Consider the following 22,156-nt stretch of genomic DNA (forward strand, 5'->3'; position numbering starts at 1 on the left):
TGTTCTTTCATAAATTCCATCGTCATTTTCGTCATGTTGGCAATAAATTCCTCCATGTTTACACCTTCCGGCAATTCCTTGGCCAGTGCTTCCAAGTCGAGGTCTTCATTTGCATCAAAACCTGGATCCATCACGTCAATTGGAACGCTGATCGGAGTGATTACGAGGGATGGAGCAAATACCGTTCGATTGGAGATAATTCCACGTGGAAGTGATAAGGTTGCTTCGAAGCCGACACGTCGTTCGCAAGGGTATGCGAGCGAAAGGCGGCGGGGCCTATGTACACACCTGTTGTCTTTCCACCTGTCTTATTCGGAGAGGTAGCATGGTTTTAAATCTTATAATCACCTCTCGCATTACAGAGGTAACTTAGTATTGAATTGAACAGTGAAAAAAGATCGTTTGATTTTTTTTGGAAATTACTAATTTTGAAATACATATGTTCACTCATTCCCATCCAGGGACGTATCCAAGGGAGAGAGGGGATTTGGGGATAAGCCCCCCCCCCTTTAAAAACCTTCCATTTTAAACCATAGAAAAGGACTCAAACGAATCATATCTCTTTCCCGAAACTTAAGCATATCGAGTTCCGAAATATTTTTCTGACTACGCCTCTGTTTTCAGCAGTGAACCATAAAATAAGATTTAAAAGATAATAAAATGTATCAAAAAATAAATAAAGTCAATTCCCACTTATGTCGACAAAGAAAAAAAATATTTTAGTTACTTTTCAATAAATGATTATTTTTAATGTAATATAACAGAATCACAATATCAAGTGTCAAGATAGAAATTAAATTTAATAAATGAATTATTATTTGAAAAAACAATTAACATCAAATGCCACTCACAACAAGTTATAACATCTTATATAATTAAAAACTGAGCGTATGTACCTATGTATCTATGTATGTATGTTTTAGTTACTTCTCCCGAACGCCAGTGAACTGACCATCGAACCAGGTATCGATAGATTCATAATTTTCCCATCTTTATATTTGTCTGTTTAACATAATCCTCCGACAATAATTAGCTGAGATATCAAACTATTAATTATAATACTTGGATTTCGATAAAAAATCTCTAATTTCTGAAAACTTTCCTGCATTTAAATTATTATTCAGTGCTTCAACTCAACTTTCCGTAACCATGCTTTTATTAAAATTTGTAGTGTGAAGAAAATCATTGAAAAGAAAGATCTGCTGCCTTTTTTTTTTCGAATATGAAGAAATAAAATTTGGCTTTGTTTCGAGGCTTTTTCTGTAATCGGCAGATTTAAAATGTTTCCTTCCTGGTTTTTTTCCCTCAATCTGCCTCAAAATTTTTGTAATATATATATATATATATATATATATATATATATATATATATATATATATATATATATATATATATATATATATATATATATATATATATATATATATATGGGCGACGCAGCTAGCATTGAAGAAATTGTGTGGATGAATAAAAGTATTATATTAAGGATTGAATATTTGAACAAGATCTACAAATATGTATAGGGAGAGTAGGAACTAATATAGTAGGAATTTAAAAAAAAAGCACTGATGGAAATTTCATTTTACCGATAGTAAATTCGTAAGTGAAGCATTAAATTACCATCATACATTGTATTTTGATAATTCATATTTTACGTTTTTTTTTAAATGTTGCAAAACACTTTTGATGCTTTCTTTTCAAAATTGATTTTTGAAATAAATGTATTGCTGTTTAGCTATTTTTTATAAGGTTCGTCCACAAATAATGCCACACTTGGGGAGGAAAAGGGTTCGTAAAATATTGGCGGTACAGTAAATGCTATTCTTACAAAGTTATGTACCGCCGATTTCTTCTCTCAGCTTTAATTCAAATTTTATTGATTGCTTTAGAATTAACCTAAATATGATAATATTTAGATTGACTGCAATTTTTGAAAGTTTTAATCAAGAAACAATATACTTGTTTTATTTCATACTGTTTAGAGCGAATCAAGCTTATACAAGTAGTCTAGAATTTAAAAAAAAAAAAACATTTTTTTTTTCATATTTTATTTTAAAGATTTTCATTTCAAAATTTGATTGAAAACCATTCAAAATTAAAAACATATTTACTAACATTACCTACCCTTATTAAAACAAAGAAAAAAAGAGCGACATTGACCTTTTGTTTGAAGTAAACGTATTGCGCAAAGAAGAAGAATAGCTGATACGTATTAATTTTTTTTTTTTTTTTGTTCAGTTCTGATGGCTTGTATGTCCGAATTTCAAAGCAATTTTGAACAACTGCAGAAAAACAAAAAAGCTTTCAAAAACGCGTACAAATATATGTTTGCTTAAGTTCAACCTTAAATTATTTAATTTATTAACAATTAATTTGTTATTTTTTTTCATTGTTTTTAGCAACAATTAAAAGCGGAAGTATTTGAACTTTATGTAAGTATACTATTATTTTGCATTGTTTTTGGCAATAATTAAAAACCAGAAGCTAAACGCAGGAATTATGACAGATAATATATAAGCTAAGAAATTTTCTTCAAAAAATTAGAAGTTTTTTCCACCGATTCCTTCAGTATATCAACCTAAGCACTGAGGCTCACAATTTTGGTTATCCATTTCTTTTTTTTTCGCGATGTTCAAGTTGAAATGTAATTCCAACTGTGACATTAGTGGACTCGTCAATGTCATGCAAGAATAATCAGTTTTAGAACACGGGATACGTAACAAGGGATTGTTGGAACAAAATCAAAAAGAAACTAAGAAGTAAAAAAGAATCTTCGGGTCTTGTCTTTGTTCCCAAACGAATTTAATTGTCCCATGTTTGTTCCTCACTACAACCAGAGGTAAACATCCAGCCTCTTCGGAGAAATCTTTCGGATACGTTGTTTGTAATTGGTAAGTTAGGTCCACTTCTTCTTAGCATCGTAGAAGAAAAATTTATTATTGATAGCCTTAGACAAGGTTTATACTCTATTATTCATCAATTTTTACTTTTTAAGAGTGTAAATATTTTTTTATTGCAATTCTTAAAGCCTCACAAAAATATAATCTTTTTTTTTTTTGAAATTTTTTATTTAAATGAATGTTTTTAAACACTGTGTACTCATTTGTACTACTTCTAAGTTATTCCCTATGTTACTTTACAGTGTCTACTTCGATAATCTGCAGCAAAAGTTTGCCCGAAAAAATAATAAAGCTATAAATAGAGCACATTATTACTTTCTTAATTTTGAGCTTTTTCGATCAATTTTAGGTTCTGTGGCTTGAGACATGAGTACGACTCAAAAGCAACTACTCAACATTCTGAAAGACAGTACATAAAGGCTATTTGACGCAAAATTCAAGCAAACAGAAATGAAACTAGCTGAAATTATAGATTTCTCTTGAAAATATCGAAATTGAAAAATATCACCCTGTTTTATTCCTGGATCTGACTTTGAAGTCGGTCAGTAGTATCAAATTGTCTTTCTATAGTCCAATTTATAATATATTGTAGTTGTTTTCAATTTATACACCTGACTGAAACTTGTGAACCCAAAAATATCCAAGAAAAAAAGGAAACTTTATGAAACTAAGAATCTGCTCTATTAATAGCTTGATTATTTTTCTGTGCAAACTCGTGCAAACTTGCTGCAGATTGTCGAAATCGACAGTATTATAGAGAAACTTGGAAGTAGTACAAATGAAAGCAGAATATTTAAAAACATTCTCTTACAAGAAAAAAAAAGAGGGGGATGTGTTTTTGTGAGAACTGAAGAAAGGCATTAAAAAAAATAATAAAAATATAAATTGATGAATTATAGAGAACAAAACTTGCTCGAGATCTTCCATAATAAATGTTTCGTTCAATATCACTTTTAACGTGAAAAATAAAACCATGAAGGTTTGTTGAAAAACTTGAATGTCCGAAACAAAAAAGGACAACGGAATTATAAAAATGTTAAGTTCCGACTGCTGGTAAATTTTTATGGTTAGTTTCAATGAAAAAAGAACGATTTCACATACTACCATGTTTATTTACCTGTTTTGATACTCAGGACCGACAATAACCAGTAAAGTTGACAATTTCGATTTTTGGCCAGCTTTTTGGCTCAAATACCCCTCTGTGCGGTGGCTAAAACAACGTTGCACTGCGCAGATTGGTAAATAATTCCAGACATCCAATAAAAGATTTCGCCAGATGTCTTCACCTTCATTAGCTCATATTCCTTGCATTTAAATAGGGTGTCTTACACCCTCGAAACACGTGTCTGAAACTATTGGAAAGTTTGTTCAGCATAACGATGTTTTAATCATTGTTTACATTCCAGCAAACACAAAAGTTTTTTTTTTTGTCTCTTACGTCATTATTGTTCAACATTTAAATTATTTTTTGAAGGAACTACCCAGAACTCCCAGTAGAGGGTTTTTTACTATGTCATAACAGCGAAAGGCCGCCCCAACGGCTGCCATCGGGTACTAAAAAGGGATCCAAAAACGCATACGATAAAAGTTTTACATACACTAAAAAAATTGCAAAACGTTATTGATTATTTCCGTGGAACGTTGCAGGATTTCATGGGTTTTCACCTATTTCCCCGTAAAATCAAGTATCTTCGCAAAATTGTTTCCTGAATTGCTGCAAGTAGCACAAATGATTACTCCTTTCTGGTGTGAAAATTACTTTTAGCTACCAGTCTAAAGATTGACTTAGTGTACTTATTAAGTGTATCGTCTTCAGTTCATTTACCTTCTTTCCAGGGTGAGTAAGCTTTCAATGAGAGCAAATAAGCCTCTGGACAGCTGCAGTTAGCAAGACAAGAATTGCAGGCAAGAGAGATGCCTGACTCTTACTTGCAATTCTACTTTATCCGTGGTTGCATTTGATGTTTCTGGAGCTTTCTTAGGTGCGATAACTGGTGCGATCTCCATGTTCTTTGGAAACATTCAAGGATACTTTCATTAAGGTTACTCATTTTTAGCGGAAAACGATCTTGGTTTTTGCAAGTTATGTTACTGGCAGAAATTGGACACATCAGCTGCCCATTATTTTCTAGGAACGTTTCGGAATCATTTTTACAGTATGGCTCTGTGATTTTTTTTTTTTAAAGGGGGACTCCCAAAAATGCCTAGCGCAGAGCCCCCAAACTAAATCCGCTACTGAGAATTCCTGTCTGAGGCAACTATAGTCAATTTTGCGTTGAAACCAAGTTTTAACAACGTGTTTAATGCTCAATTAACTATTTCATTTCCAATTAACAGTTAAATTGTTCTCAAGTCAACGGCAAAGTTGGAGGAATAAGGAATGTTTCTTACCTGGGCATTTCATAAGACTTTTCTTGTATGCTTTTCAAACTTAATTTATTTCTATTTCGAAAGCTGTTGCAAATGAATTTTTTTGTAGTACTACATGCCTCTGTTTTTAACCAAAGTATAATTTTATACATAATTATGATTGGAGAAATATGTTTCTACCGGGTTGCTAATCAAAATACGACCGCTGGTAAGGGGAACTCGTGCCGCCACGTAGCATTTTAGGTGCGTTTTTCCAGTTTTCATTTCCTATATCAAAAACTATTTACCTTATAAATTAAAAAGCATATAATTACCTTTAAAAAGGTGCTTTTATTTTTATTGTAGCTTAGGAGGTATGGAAATATTACTTCCTTTTACAAAAAAGGAAGTATTGTATTCGCGAAAAAAATTTCGCTCAAAATCGACCTTAATTTCTATTTTGCTCACCCCCGAATGAATGTTGAGTTTTTTTTTTTTTTTTAACTAGACCACCCGTGGATAAGTGCCTAAAAACTAGACACGCGAAATATTCATTTTGACGATTTCCGAGTTAGTTACAACGAGTTTTCTCGTGACGTCTGTATGTACTTATGTATGTATGTGCGGATATGATTATGTATGTCGTATAACTCAAGAACGGTATATCCTAGAAAGTTCAAATTTGGTACGTAGACTCCTAGTGGAGTCTAGTTGTGCACCTTCCTTTTTGCTTGCGTTCGTATGCTCCAAAGGAGGTCTTTTGCCCCTTTTTGGGGGGAAATCATTGTTAATTTCGATGTAAACTCAAGTGGTGTTATAATTTGGCGGACACTTGGCGATATATCGCCAGTCTTTTGGTTCCCAAGTTTTGTCGCCAATTCGGTGATAAAATTGGCGATTTTTTTTTTTTTTTTTTAAATCTGGTTTCAATCAATTTGGCCACTGTTGGTGATATTTAGAGAGTAAACTCTTGAATGATATTAAAAGTGCCAATAATGAGAAAATGAAATTAAATTGGAGTAAAAGGAAGTCATGTGATACACACATCAACTCGTTTCATTTTAAAGTTCGTCAATTTTGATCCGAGAGTCATTTTTGAGTCCGAGTAAAGGGCGTCCCAATAGGAGGTTACGGTGACATCCAAAAAAGTTTCTTATTAGGCAAATTTTTCTGGACAATTCGGCAAATTTTGAGACATAATTGCAGTATTTGAATTTTTGAATTACCTATTGTCCACTTTAAATACTCCTAAATTCATTTCATTAAATGTGTTTTTTTCTTACTAACTCAAGAAATCAACTCTCTTTGTTCTCCATTGGTGCATTGGGCAAATCATGTGTCCTTCAGAGGATCCCGGCTCATGTTGACATCAAAGGGAACGAGGTGGCCGATTCCCTAGCCAATGAAACCAGAACACTCGTGCCTTTAACTTCATTTGCTACGGTTTTTGATGTCATGCAGTCGCAAAACAAAAGCTTTGCCCAAACCGAAAGAAAAATTCTCACTTCCAGAATTGAATTTATTTGTTGACTAATTTTTAGTTGATAACATTTTAAAGTTTAATTAATTGGATTTATATATTATATTAATTTCATACATATATATATATATATATATATATATATATATATATATATATATATATATATATATATATATATATATATATATATATATATATATATATATATATATATATATATATATATATATATATATATATATATATATATATATATATATATATATATATATATATATAATGGAACCATTGAGAAGGAATACTAATGGAGGGAGCCAAAACAAATGTCTCAGTGAAATAAGCTTGGGACCAGTGGTTGGAAGTAGCGCGCTACAAGTAGCGACGCTACTGTAGTAGCTACATTTTTTAGTAGTTTGTAGTGTAGCGCACTACTTTCTTGAAAAAGTAGAGTAGCGAGTAGTTCGATACAAAAAAGAGTAGTTTGTAGCGATTTCTGGAAACTACTTTTAAATAAATTTTCAAAAAAAAAAGAAAGAAAAGAAAAAAAAAAAGAGGTTTCAAGCGAATCTGACGGGTGCAAGTTTTACGCAAGTATAACTTGCACCAATCAAATTTGTAAGACTCTGAAAAATTCGAGCTGACCTCAGACATATTATTTTGGTGCCATTCGTTCCATCTGTGACGCCGTTAGTTTGTTTGGCATCGAAATTTTCACATTTCCCAAATATTTGCCTTGAATAGAGCGTGGCTTAGAAAGAAAAGAAAAAGCGATAACTGCCAATTTAGTACAGCGTTTGCGTTTTCTGAGAGAGGGGTGGGGGAGGGTCTCAAAAAAGTATCTATACGATTTTCTATGAACATACCTGTAATTTTTGACATTTAAAAACATCCCTCAAACTGTTTCAACCCATTTCTTTATATTACCGAATTTAAATATGGAGAACTGAAATCTTACTGTATTAAAAATAAATAAATAATAATAATAAGCTGTGTTATTGAATAAAAGCACTATTAGTATGCACAATCTCAATGGAGGAGAATGACATAAATTGAAACAGTACGGTACATATAGTATGTAGCTATAATAAAATGCAACATTACAATAGTACTGTACAGTGGATACAGTAATTATATTCTATACACTCTTTAGTTGTTCTAGCATATCGAAAATCTTTACATTTGTTTAGTTGTCAGAAACTTTCTATTTTCCCTCAATTTTTGAACTTCAGATAAACTTATGGGAAATGATGTATCATCAACTTCATATTTAGAATGAAAAAGAAGCGGAGCGACTTGTACACTGACAAAGCGATGTTTCGACTAGTACGGTGTGGGGAACTTCCGCTTTCAGTGATTGCTAAAGGGAAAGTTTATTCACGAAACTAATATTAAGTGTGTTGCGGGTGAGGAATTCGCGTTAGTTCCGAAATTCGTTACTCGAGGAAAACTCCGCATAAACTGAATCGCGTTGCCGCGCGAGTTCACTGTAGTTTAAAATTGTACATTGAAGAGAAGTAAGCTTTTATTTCATATTTCGGATATTTATTAATGTTCGATTTTAAATACTAGTACCGTTTTTCATATTTTTCTATTTCTTCTTTTTTTCTTTTTTTAAACTGTTTGAGTGTGTTGATACATTAACCTAATAAAAGTCAATTATTAAAAATTTTAGTTTTTGAGGCTTTCGGTAAAATTGAAAAATGCTTTTATTTCATTTTATCAGTGGCATAAGGTGGGAGATAGTGTCCAGGAGCACGAACTTGATGGTCAAAACCAATTAATTAGTTCAAAAATTATAAGTTCTCTATAAGATTAACTCCTATAATAATAGTTAAATTTTGTTTAAAAAATGTTTTACATCATCTAAAATCAATTTTATGAATGTGTATGTAAGAGTAAAATTTAAATTAAATTATGACTGCATCTATTTACATTTTCAAGTAGCCAAGGTGCACTTCTTGAATTAAATATTCACGGTTAGGAATGGATTAAAAATTTGAAGGTTGAATTCTTTCAACTTTTAATCCTTTCCAGAAGCGAATACAGTAAAACCTGAAGTTGACCACCTTTGTAAGTTGGCCACCTGTTTATTTGACCACTAAAGTAGTGCACCGCGAGTGGCCAACTTACACAGAGTTCACTGCATTCGTAAAAATCGTAAAAAATTGCTTCGAATGACAAATTGGCTAATTAAAGGAAGGAAAGAATAAATAATTCTTAGTAAAATTCCATGTTCAAATAAGCCAATTTATTAGTCTAAACAACGTTTTGAATTCTTTTCGTTCAATCCTCAAACGGTGTGTATGTGTATGTTTTTATTTTTTTATTTTTTAAAAAGTAGCGAAATAGCGACTACATTTCAAAAGTAGTTTGTAGTTGCTACATTTTGAAAAAAGTAGTTGTAGTTGTAGTTAACTACATTTTTCATAAAGTAGTTGTAGTTGTAGTTCGCTACAAAAAAAATGTAGTTTTTCCAACCACTGCTTGGGACCCGATGTTTCCCAGATCAGGTGACTTGTTTGGCTATGAAGTTGTCGCGTTTTGGCACGCAATCGCTCTTTTGGCATTAAATATTTTTCAGACGACACGACGGCGCTTATTATGAAGTCGGGGCTACAAATCAGAGCAATTCTGGCTCCAACTCCTTTACCGCATAATAATAAATAAATAAATAAATAACGGATACAAATACAGGCCAATCATTCAAACTCCCTCTCCCCACTTCTTTCCGGATTTTAAATTATAATGTAACTGCATTTTTCATGTATTTTGATGTTTATTCCCTGAAATGACGGGCATGTACAAATAGTTTGAAGTGTTCTGTTATTGACTGAAAATTTATGGATTCATATGTATTGTAATCAATGTTTTGAAATGATTTCATACGCAGGCATACTAGTACTTAAATTGAAACATAAAAATAGCAAATCTTTATTCTTGTGCATCTGCTGTTTACAGGAGCTTGGCGAGAAGATACTCGCCAACAAAGCAAATGTACACAAAATGCTTAAGAGCCGTTAAAATAATTACTAGTTAAGTAAAAAGTGTTTTTATGGAACTAAAATGTTATTTGCACTCAAGATATACAATGTTTTATAACTTTTATAGGTAAAATAAGTACAAAAATTTAAAAATTATAGGCAACTGTGGAATATGTACTCGTTGAATGCATATAAATGTTATTTTTTCTTTATTTAGAAGTGATAAACATTCGTACAATCTAGGGAAAATTTACTGGACCTCCTGGTGCAGCTTTTTCCTCACAGTTTACAATGCTAGAATACTGCACTATTACTATAAATCTAATTTTTCACTTCTACAGTTAAAAGTTTTTATCATGCATAGCTTCAGCTAATGAAAACTTCTTCAGCGGTTACGGTCAACTCGAAATTGCTCCCCAAGTCACATGGTACTGTTGCCGTATCGGGATAGTAGGGTTGCACTCTCTCCATCTATTCCTTCTCAATGAATAGAACCTAATAAAAGCCTCATGTATATATAATAGTCAATTCACTGATGAAGTAACGCTGACGTCACCAACAGTGAACTCGTGCCATAACATGATAATTTAAGGAAGTGAAAAGCCAAATGTAAGTGCCAAAATTTAAAATTTTGAGATAACCAGTACAAATGATATTAGAACAGAGGAGTGGTTATCTTCTATTTTATGGTAAGAGATGTTACTAGTAGCTCTGGTGGGTGCTGCTATACAGCATAATTTAGAAAAAGATAATTCAATGAAAGCCTACCTTGGATCTGAACTTTAAACGCACTTTATTCGAAACTTTAAGACTTCCACGTATAGCCCTTTGCTTCTCACTGCCTCAAATGTTATAAGATGTTGTCATTCAGTTGCAGCAGAAATCAGAAACATTTTTAGAATTTCCAGAAATGATTTTGTGTTATAAAATGGGAAAAAGCAGCAGCTTCCTCAGAAATATATCAGTTAAATTTATGTGGATAATAATTTTCTATCACATTTTAATAGAAAATGTAAAATTTATTAGTGGCATTCAGTGTAAAAAAAAGCCTAAGGTTAAATAAACTATCAGTTTTCTTTCTTTCTTTCTTTCATTTTTCTTTTAACATCCTAAAATAATGTCATTTATCTATTTATTTAATTAGTTGTAACATGTTCGAGAATAATGTTATGATAAAGAAGAATAAAGATTTTTCTAGAATTTAAACGTACAAGAAATAATGAATAACTTATATTTTCCTTTTTTTTCTATGCGAAAGATAAATTCACCTCGAAAATTATATACATTTTTGATCATTATTTACAGTTGGTGTGCAGATTTCATTTCGTGTCACAAAATTTCATTGCGATTTACGCCTAAAAATTAATTTTAAAAGCGAATGAATTCCGAAAAAAAGCTTATAGACAGAAATAATACACATAGTTTGATACACGCACGTTGCAAGATAAGCACAAAAAGCAAGTACTTGCAAATGATTGACCCGATTTCATATTTTCGAAACTACTCCACATATTACAAAAAAAGTGACACAAGAATTTAACAAGAAATGTACCATATTTTTTCCATTAAATTTGAATTATAAAAATGAAATGTATGAGCACATTGGGCGAAATGTTCAATTACAAATGCTCAATATTGGAGTCTTTTGTTACTCGACATCATCTAACCCAGGGATTCCCAAAGTGGGAACTGCGACACCCTGGGGTGCGTTAGAGAAACGCGATGTGTGTTGCGATGTGTCCACGATATCAAATCTCTCTTGTTAATTAAATAAAACAGTGTCCTGGTTATTCATCAAAGTCTCACCGATTTCTTATATGACCCTTTAAAAAGAAAACCTAAAATGCCACTAAAACATCCTTATTTCATTAAGCAACTAATAAATTGAAACCTTGTTTCCGCATATTTTCTGTCCCCCCCCCCCCCATAAAATCACACAAACATATGTTTAACTAGCTACTTATATCTACATACGTACATACAGTTCTATTTATATGCAAGTAGATAAATACATATATCTATATACAGGGGCGGCATTTCAACATTTCATTTGGGGGGTCGAGTTTTTTAAACATGAATTTTCTCAGTGTGAAATAAAATGCGAGTACATTTTTTTTTAAAGTAAGGTCATTAAAGAAATTCAAATTTAAATATCCACACTTTTAATTTATTTTATAGTCAACTGAAACAAACAAGATCATTTCTGTTATACAGAAAAGATCTTGATACTATTGTTTCTAAAGTAAATTTTTAATGCACGATTTTTGGAATCCAGAAGAAGAGGAAAGATTGGTATATTCCGTCAATATCCAGTGGCATGCTCTTGGCAGTATAGCTGAAGATGAAAGTCTTGCTTGTCCCATCATGCACCAAAAAAAAAAAAAAAAAAAAAAAATTCTCTAATCTTCTGAGAAACGAAAATGATCTTTCACAGTTAGCTGAGTTGATTGGAATCGATGAAAAAATAATTGAAGCTACAAAGTTATGTTAGAAAACGCATCTTTAAAATTTTTCTCTTTAAAAAAAACCACGCAAGTTTAAAATTTGTGCTCTAGTCTTCATTTTTCATCATTGAAGTACACTGGCTCTTCGCAAAACAATTCTTTTTGCTTCGTTCAACAACTTTTACTTGTAACTGAAATATTTTATTTATCTTGTTCAATAACCTGCACATTTAATATTGAACTTAGATTTATCACTAAATCTTGTGTTAATTTCATTAGAAACTGAATGAATCTATTATTTGATACAAAATATTGAGTCGATCATTTGACTTTGCATCATCATGTGGATTTTTGTCACTTTATTTATTTATTTATTTTTTAATATGTCCAATAAATCCAAATTAACAAGAAGCTCTCAATAGAAGCTCAATCAAGAGTTCTAGCTTTAACTTTTGAAGATCATTTTGTACCTCACCCAGCAAAAATATCTGTTGATGCACGAATTTTTTTCAAAAATAGCGTGTCTTTTGTAAGAATAAGTTTCCATTAAAGTATACAATGTATTGAACTGCTCAAATATGCCTCTTAACAGGAGGAATCAATGTTCACTCACTAACTGAACGTATATTTAAAATATAAGCGCAACAATGAACTCAAAATACTAAGAAACTTTTCGTAAAAATTGGGCCAGTCACACTGCACTGCCCTTTCACATTGGAAGCAAAAGCATCATCTTAAACGTGCACTTACAAGTATGATGCATTTAAACCATATGAGGAAATTTCTTCTTTAGTTGAAACAAACTTATTCTCCATCTATTTTTTTTATTATGAAAGTTCTGAAAATGATTCATGAATTTCAAAGTTTTTATCCAAATAGCGAAAAACACTTGCTCGTGGCTGGACAGGTCTCGAGTTTCATCAACTTTTACTAAAGATAATCTGCAGATTTATTTTTTTTAACTTCCTATTGCATATGATCACTGATTCGCGCATTAGGTAAATTGAATTTCCTGATTTCTTAATATTCTGCACAAAATATTTGGGGGTGCAACCGCCCCCTCTTGCTCCCCCTATTTGCCGCCCCTGTCTATATATATATAAAAATGGACTTTGATAAATTTGTTCCCTAAGATCTCAGAAACTACCCGGCAGATTTGGCTGAAACTTTCACTGTTTGTTCTTTTTGGTACTGGGGAGGTTTGTAGACCAGTTCGAAAACAATCCGATTGTTAGTTCCTTTTTTATTCTAATATGTCCAAATTTTCGCATAAATGCCCCAATATGACGGTGAAAAAATACGTGCAGATATTAAAATTATGTGTCCCTCGAAAGCGCTTATTTTTCTGCTGAAGATGGCATCTGTTAGAAGGTTCTAAGTTGTATGAAAAACGAGATATGAGCTTTTTTTGTTCCATGTTCGAAGGCTCTCCTCAATCCAATTCATTATTTAGTGTATCATCTCAACTCTCAGTTGATAGCTAGAATTGTTGTACTCTTCAATATTTTTGCGTTTAGTGTCCACGTTTCGTGTGACTGTTCGAGGCTTTTCTCAAGTCAAATCTTAAAGTAACGATTTTTCACATGATTGGCTGATAATAAATGAATTTAGCTGCTTATTTTCCATTTAAATGGAACTTTAATGAAATTATTGTTATATTTTTATTATTTGTGCGATCAGACTCATGATCCAATCTACCAGTAGAAATCTCGCCAAACTCTTTGCAAAGATTTCAGTAGCTTATGCGAATACATTTGTGCAATTTTTTCAACTGTCGCTGTTTTTGAAGCCAATGTTTCTCAGGCTTTCACCATGTAAACAAAATATCGCCATTAAAAGAATCTTTAAAACTTTTTTCGAGATGTTAAATAATCCTCCATAAACTACATTAGACAAATCCATTAAAGAGCACAAAAACTTCCATAAATTTTTCTTTTTGCACATTTTCAAACAATCGCCAAATTTTACTACTCATTTTGGAAACATTTTGGATGAAAATGTTTAGCTCCATGTTATGGTGACTAGAAGTATCTCAGGATTTGGCGACAATATCTTTTTGACGAAAATTAGTAACAGACCGTTTTACAATTTTTGTTAGCCGGCCGAAGACATGGATTTTAGCTGTATTAATGAAGATTTTTACTATTAATTTTAATGTAATGGAGATTTTTAGATGAGCCGTTATCGTTATTTCAGAATGGTTGATGCTGATGTTGATTTTGAGGGACTGACGTCGATATTCTAAGATGAAGTTTCGAGAATTCATTAAAAAGGGAATTTTTTTTAAGCTATTGTGCCAACTCTGTTGGGGTTAAAAAGGGTGTCTTCCCAGTTTAGCCGACATTTCGTCCCCCTCCCACCGTTTCCTGATTTAATCATACCTTTTGATAGGTTAAAATATTAAAGGCGGGAGGAAGTTTGAAGTGTCGGCAAAACTGGGGATAAACCAAAACCAAAAACAGAATGTTGATGTTATTTTGAAAATTTTTCTTATTCCGAAGGGAGGAGGGGGGGAGATGACTACTTTCCTTATTCAGATAGATATTTTTAGAGGGACTGTTGACGATATTTTAAAACTGAAACCCTCATTCTAACTCAAATCTGAACGTTTTTTCCACTTCATAAGTATCCAGGTTTTGAACGTTTTATGTGTTTAAAAAGTATAGTAGCTTAGTCTACATATAGATATACTAGAAAGTCGACTGTCAAGGTATGACGGGTGAAAATTGCTTCTACATTTGAACGAAGTCATTGCCTGTTTGGTGATATTTTGATACTTGACATTGTAACACTAACTCTAGGGGATTAATCCTAAACTCCAGTAGGTAGCGTTCATCGTTGACCATTTTTTCGTTTCTTCATTCTCCCGAAATGACACAGTCTTGCCAGTAAAACAATTAAGTTATCGGATCGAATTCAGCCTTGATACCATAAAGCCTTTCCCTGCATGTTAAACATTACTAAAACATATTATCAAATTATCATGCCATGGCGCGAGTTTCATTGTTGAATCACACGAGTTACTCGATCATCGGCTATTATTTATATGAGGATATTGAGGAATTTAAGTAAAGAAAAACGTTTAAAATTATATTTTCACTAGCAAAAATACCCGGCGTTGCCTGGGTCAGTAATAATTATTAGAAAAAATCTTTACTTGCTTCTGTTTTCTGTTTTAAGTGAAAGAATTTAAAACACATCTTTTTGACGTGATTAAAAATCGAGTTTCTTCCTTACCCATAAAACTAAAATAGCAATAAGTATAAAGAACAAAGTAGTATTGATTTAGAAATGAAAGCACTATATTTAAGCAGATACAAATTTAAAAAACATGAAATTAATCTTCTCATATTTAAAAAGATTAATCTGTTGATACTTTTTTTTTAACATGGAGTCTAAAACCTTCTCTGTATGGCTAATGAAGTACGAAGTGATTTAAAAAAAGTAGCTGCGCTCGTAATCCCCTTATACTTGCTTTAGTTATTTCGGGAAATTTCAATCATTGTGGCTCTTGGTGCGATTTTACCGAATTTGCGAAAGTCGTTTCGGGGTACCTTCGATGATGCTCCTCCATTCTTTCCTTACTTTGTAAAACGATATGATATTAATTTTCGCTACAGAGATATCGTCGTCAGATGCTGAGATACTTTTGATCACCATAAAATGGCGCTAAACAGTTTCATTCGAAATGTTTCCAAAATAAGTAGTAAAATTTGGTGATTGTTTGAAATTGTGCAAAAAAGGAAAAATAATGGAAGTTTTTGTGCTATTTATGGATTTGCCTAATTTAGTTGCTGGATAATTTAACACAGTAAAAAAAGTCTTTTGAAAATTCTTCGATTGGCGATATTTTGTTTACATGGTGAAAGCTGAGAAACATTATGATGTAGTCATCGGCTTCAAAAACAGCAACGTTGAAAAAACTGCCAAATGCATCAGCTACGGAAATCTTTCTGCAAAAATTTTGGCGATCCGCTGGTTGTTTGGATAATGAGTAAGTGCTCAATCAGCATAAATAATAATAAAAACCATTAATTACAGTAAAGTTCCGTTTAAATGGAAAATCATCAGCCAAATCATGTATTATTTGCCAATCTTGTGCAAAAATCTTACTTCAAGATTTGACTTGAGAAAAGCCTTGAACAATCACGAAAAGCAAAGAAAGTCAACAATACAACAATTGTCGCTGTCGACAGGGAGTTGAGATGATACACTAAATACTGTATTGAGTTGAGGAAAGCCTTCAAACATGGATCTAAAAAGCTCATAACTCGTTTTTTATTCTGCTTAGAAATTTCGAACAGGTGCCATCTTCAGCAGAAAAATTAGAGTTTTCGATGGACATATAATGTAAATATGTGCAAGTATTTTTTCATACCAATATTAGAGAATTTATACAAAAATTGTGTTTTATTGCCCCCCTAAGGGGTTTTGCCCCCCATAACGGGACGAAAACTACCCTATGTGTTATTCTGATGCATAAGCTATATTATTGTAAAGTTTCATCAAAATCCGTTCAGTAGTTTTTGCGTGAAAGAGTAACAAACATCCATACATCCATACATCCATACATCCATACAGACAAACTTTCGCATATACAATATTAGTAAGATATATAAATGGATCTTGGTAAATTTGTTCCCTAAGATCTCAGAAACTATCCGGCAGATTTGGCTGAAACTTTCACCGTTTGTTCTTTTTGGTACTGGGGTGGTTTGTAGACCAGTTCGAAAAGAATCCGATTGATAGTTCCTTTTTTATTCTAATTTGTCCAAATTTTCGCATAAATGCCCCAATATGACGGTGAAAAAATAAGTGCACATATTAAAATTATGTGTCCATCGAAAGCAGGCGCGGATCCACGGGAGGGGAACTAGGGGAACGTTCCCCCTCCAAAATCCCAAGTGTACCTAAAAAATTTCAAAAGAGAGTACGGGAAAATAATTCCGTTTTTCAAAACTTCAACTTTAAGAAAGAAGCCAGAAAAATTGAGGAGAGAATTTCAAGAGCGGATCAAAGAAGAGGAACTGCTGGAATGCCCCCCCTCCCACACACACACACACCTCGGGGGGGGGACAAGTGTGCCTAAAGCTGTTCAAAAAACAAAGTACAGGAAAATGTTTAAGTTTTTTAGAACTGAGGCACCAGGAAAAGCAATTAGGCAACAACAGAAGCAGATTCACGGAGGGGAACTGGGGGAAAATTTTTCTCCCCCAAAAAACCCCATATATACCTAAAAATTTTCACAACAGAGTAGGAAAATTCTTCTGTTTTATAGAACTTAAACTTGAGGAAAAGCTCCAGAAAATTTGATCAAACAATAGCAGAGGCGGATCAGAGAAGGGGAACTGGAGGAACGTTCCCCTTCCTTCAAAATCACATGTGTACTTAAAATTTTTCACAACATAGTACCATCGAAATTCTCTTGTTATATAGAACTTGAACTAGAAGAAAGGCGCAAGAAAAAGCGAGGAGAGGATTGCAAAAGCGGATCTAAAGAGGAGAACTGAGGAATGTTCCCCTCTTCCCAGCATTAGAAAAAAAAAAGGAATCCTAAAACTGTTCAGAAAACAGAGTACAGGAAAAATGTTCCATTTTTTAACCGACTTCAAAAAGGAGACGGTTATCAGTTCATACCGTATGTATGTTTTTTTTTTTTTTTTGTCCACTCATAGCGTCTCACCTAGTGAACCGATTTTGATGATTCTTTTTTTAATGGATAGGGGATGGCTCAACTTAGGTCCCATTACTTTGTTTGACCATATTTGTTCTTTAGAAAAAAGTTATGGGCAAAAAACAGTAAATTTTTTGCAATTTCCCTACTAAATGATTAAAATGATATTGTAGCGAAGTTCGCACTTTTCATCCGTGAATAACGGTGGTTCAGAGGTAGAATTCTCGCCTCCCACACGAGAGACCCGGGTTCAAATCTCGACTAGGACAAAGTGAATTTTGCTAAAATTTCGTTTCTAATGTTTCCCGTATTTTCTCGAATGTTCTATTAATTTCTGTATCTTTCCAAGTCTGGAAAGTTCCAGCACTTTCTCAAGTTGTATATAAGGAAATGTAACGTTCATGCGTGGTTCTGAATAAAGATCTCGAATTGAGACTAACAAGTATTCGCTTCATTTGGCTTTCACATTGTCTTCGCTATCTTCATCTACATCGCGACAATATGAAACTCATTGTTATAAAAGTTTGGTGCCATATAACAGTAACATGAATAGTAATTGCAATGATAATTTTGAATAAAGGCTTTTCTAAAGCAATACAGTGATATAGAGCCGAACTTCTTACTAGGTAACTTCTTACTTTTACTGAAATATCTACATTTACACTAAAAAGAATGAAATAAAAAAAATTTGAAAAAAAAAAAAAAAATAGAACCGACTTCAAAATTGCTCTAAAAAGTGAAAAATAATTTTATTCTTTAAACACCATCGATAATACTTTTAAACATAATTTTTGAAGTTGGCGCAAAAACAAAAAGTAAAATCCATAGTAACCATGCTTCGTTCATATTTTTATCAAAAAATCATCCAAAGTTAGGAACGAAACATTTATATCGTTACTCAAATATGCTGTCATCAATGCGTAATGCATGTGGTAGTAAAGAAAATGGACCTGGTTAAATTTATACTTGTAGTTGAGTTATGGCTGTGAATGATTTTATCGATCGTTTTTGCGCCAACTTCAAAATTTATGTTTAAAAGTATTATCGATGGTGTTGAAAGAATAAAATTATTTTTCACTTTTTAGAGCAATTTTGAAGTCGGTTCTATTTTTTTTTTTTTTTTTTTTTTTTTCAAAATTTTTTTATTAGAACTTTACAAAAGGCTCCAGGAAAAGCGATTAGACAAGAGCAAAAGTGGGTCCAAAGAGGGGAACTGGGGAATGTCCTTCTCCAAAACAAAAAAATCTTAAGTAAACCTAAAACTGTGCAGAAAACAGAGTAAGAAAAAACCACCTGTAGTTGACACTTAAAGGATTAATTTTTGGTGTTAGTTAACATATAGCTTGGAGGGAACTCATCCTAGGGGAAACGTTCGGCACTGTAGGAATGTAAAGATAGTTATATTATGTAAAAATACAAAAATTTAATGCTTTCGTCACAGTTTATAAGCTATGCTAAGTTATAAGACTACGGGAAGTTAACTATATAAAAAATTCGAGTTCTGGGACTTAGAGTAAATATTTTTCATCGTACTTATTTTTTAAGACTCATCGATATTGTACAATACAGCTTTCCAGTCGTAGTTCAATTTATCAACTTTAGGGCCATTTTAAGTCTCCCAAATTTCTGTACTTGCTTTTTGTATCTGTTTTCCAGTAATCTTTCAAAATAAGTCTCTTTGAACACAAACCTGTTTAAACTGTATTTTGCATTTATTTGGTGAAGGGTTGATCATTATAATTTAAAGCTTCTACAATTCAGTGGCGCTATCAGAGGTGGAGGCGGGAGGCAGGGGGGGGGGGGGCACAGGGCGACATGACCCGTGATTCCCCCGAAGGCCGAGTAGAATGTTTTTGTAAAACATTTCTTACAATTAAAGAGAAAAATAGAACGTACCTTGGGAACAGTTCCCTTTTTTTAGTCGGTCTAAAAATAAGAAAGTCTTCATAATGCTATGCTTCGGAAGTCCGCTTCCTCCACCAAAACCTTTAAAGCGCGTCTCAAATCTTGTTTTCAGGACTTCAATTTTGAAAATTTTAAAGGGGAGAACTACCTAACACCTCGCATTCTAATAACATCGAGAATAGTTTAAGATCTTTGGAGCTTCAATTTTGAAAAATTGCCAAACCCTTGACTTTACTAAGTATGATCAACAGTCATGTTTTTAAAATGTTAATAACGAAAAATTTCTGGACAAGGGTCCGAATCAGGGTTGCCAGACGTCCCGGATTACAAGGAACAGTCCCGTATTTTGAAAAATTGTCCCGCGTCCCAGGGAACTTCCATACGGGACGGCTAAAATCCCGTATTCTAGCTGATAATAATATTTTACAAAACGAGACATTATTTTAAGGGGAAAAAGTTAAGTAAAATAAAAAATGTGAATAAAGAGCAATAAGACAATCACGTGGCAGCAAACGCAAAAATTATTTTCGTTTTAATTTGGTTTTTTGTTTTGGCGGCAGACCATGAGGAGCCGAATGATTGCTTCCTTTTGGCTCATTTACTAATGTAAACAGTAAAAAAATATATCTCTGCGCATGCGTCGTCAATCACAATGAAAAGGATTTTTATACTTTGATCGGCGACGTTTTGTAAGGTTTAATGTTTTGTAACGATTGAATTTTTCAGATTTATCATGAAGAGACTTTCTACGTCGGAAAGCACCCCTTAAAAATACACCATATCCAGTAACTGTCCTCAACTTCAAAAATATCCGCCCCCCTCCTCCCTTTTTCACTCCTAGAAACCTGTCCCGTATTTACTGTTCTTAAATCTGGCAACCCTGGTCCGAATGCTCCTGTTGAAAATCTGAACATTAAAAAATTACAATTTTGAAAAATTTAATGGGGAGAGCGTTTAAATCCTTTATCGCCCAGTATCGCTTAAAAACTTCGTTTTCTAGGACCCTATTCAATGGTGAAAATTTTAAAAGTGCCCCCTCTAAAACTTTTTCTGGTTGAGCATGCAAATATTATTTCCTTTAAGCACTTAAAAATAGAAGAATGAACAAACTTTTTAAAATAATTATTTAAGAATTGTACTTTTAGAATTTGTGATGAATAAATTTTTTTAATAAAAAGCATTAAGAAGCAGTAGATACGTTGTAAAACTCAATATTTATGGTTATTTTTAATGAGTAATTTCATATACCCTCCCCCCTCCCATAAACCTACTTGCTAGAAAAGTTCCCCTCCCAAATCCATAGTCTGGATCCGCCCCTGATCGAAAGCGCTTATTTTTCTGCTGAAGATGGCATCTGTTAGAAAGTTCTAAGTTGTATGAAAAACGAGTTATGAGCTTTTTTTGTTCCATGTTCGAAGACTTTCTTCAACCCAATTCATTATTTAGTGTATCATCTCAACTCCCAGTTTATAAGAATTGCTGAATGTTTTTGTGTTTTGTCTGACTGTTTGAGGCTTTTCTCAAGCCAAATCTTAAAGTAACGTTTTTTCCCCCAAGATTGGCTAATAATAACTAAATTTGGCTGATTATTTTCCATTTAAACGAAACTTTAGTGTAATTAATAGTTTTTTTTTATTTGTGCTGATTGGATTTTTTAATCATTATCCAATCTAACAGCAGAAACCTCACCAAAATTTATGCAGAAAGATTTCAGTAGCGGATGCATTTGGCAGTTTTTTCAACTGTCGCGGTTTTTGAAGTCAAAGACTACGTAATAATGTTTGTCAGCTTTCACCATGTTAACAAAATATCGTCAATCAAAGAATCTTTAAAAACTTTTTTTACTGTAAAATAATCTAGCAACTGAATTAGGCAAATCCATAAACAGCACAAAAACTTCCATTAATGTCACTTTGTGCACAAATTCAAACCATCGCCAAATTTTACTACTTATTTTGGAAACATTTCGGATGAAATTGTTTAGAGCCATTTTATGTTGACCAAAAGTATCTTAGCATATGGCGACAATATCTCTTTAACAAAAATTAGTAACATGCCGTTTTACAAAGTAAGGAGGGGGAACATTATCCAAGGTATCCCAAAACGATTCCCGCAAATTCGGTAACATTTTAAATCGCACCAAGAACCCACAAAAATTGAAAATTTCCAAAATAACTAAAGCAAGTTTAAGGGGATCACGGGCGCGCGGCGACATTTTTTTAAACAGTTCGTTCTTCAATAAACATACAGAGAAGGTAAGACTCCATGTAAAAAAAAAATAAGTATTAACTGATAAATCTTTTTAAACATGTGAAGTTTAATCTTACTACTATTATATATGTGAAAGTTTGTCTGTATGGATGTATGGATGTATGGATGTATGGATGGATGTTTGTTACTCTTTCACGCAAAAACTACTG

The 22,156-nt window shown here is 32.8% G+C and overlaps 1 protein-coding gene across 1 annotated transcript in view; it reads left to right on the plus strand.

Annotated features, from left to right (window-relative positions):
- The first annotated feature begins 2,797 nt into the window (after positions 1 to 2,797).
- The window catches only part of LOC129226583 (synaptopodin 2-like protein), a 178,717-nt gene continuing 159,358 nt past the window's right edge, over positions 2,798 to 22,156 (plus strand). Inside the window, exon 1 of the mRNA XM_054861206.1 lies at positions 2,798 to 2,891. The gene's annotated coding sequence lies outside the window, so the exon portion shown is untranslated. The remainder of the gene's footprint in view (positions 2,892 to 22,156) is intronic.

Source organism: Uloborus diversus, chromosome 7 (genome assembly GCF_026930045.1).
Source record: "Uloborus diversus isolate 005 chromosome 7, Udiv.v.3.1, whole genome shotgun sequence".
Lineage (NCBI taxonomy): Eukaryota > Metazoa > Arthropoda > Arachnida > Araneae > Uloboridae > Uloborus > Uloborus diversus.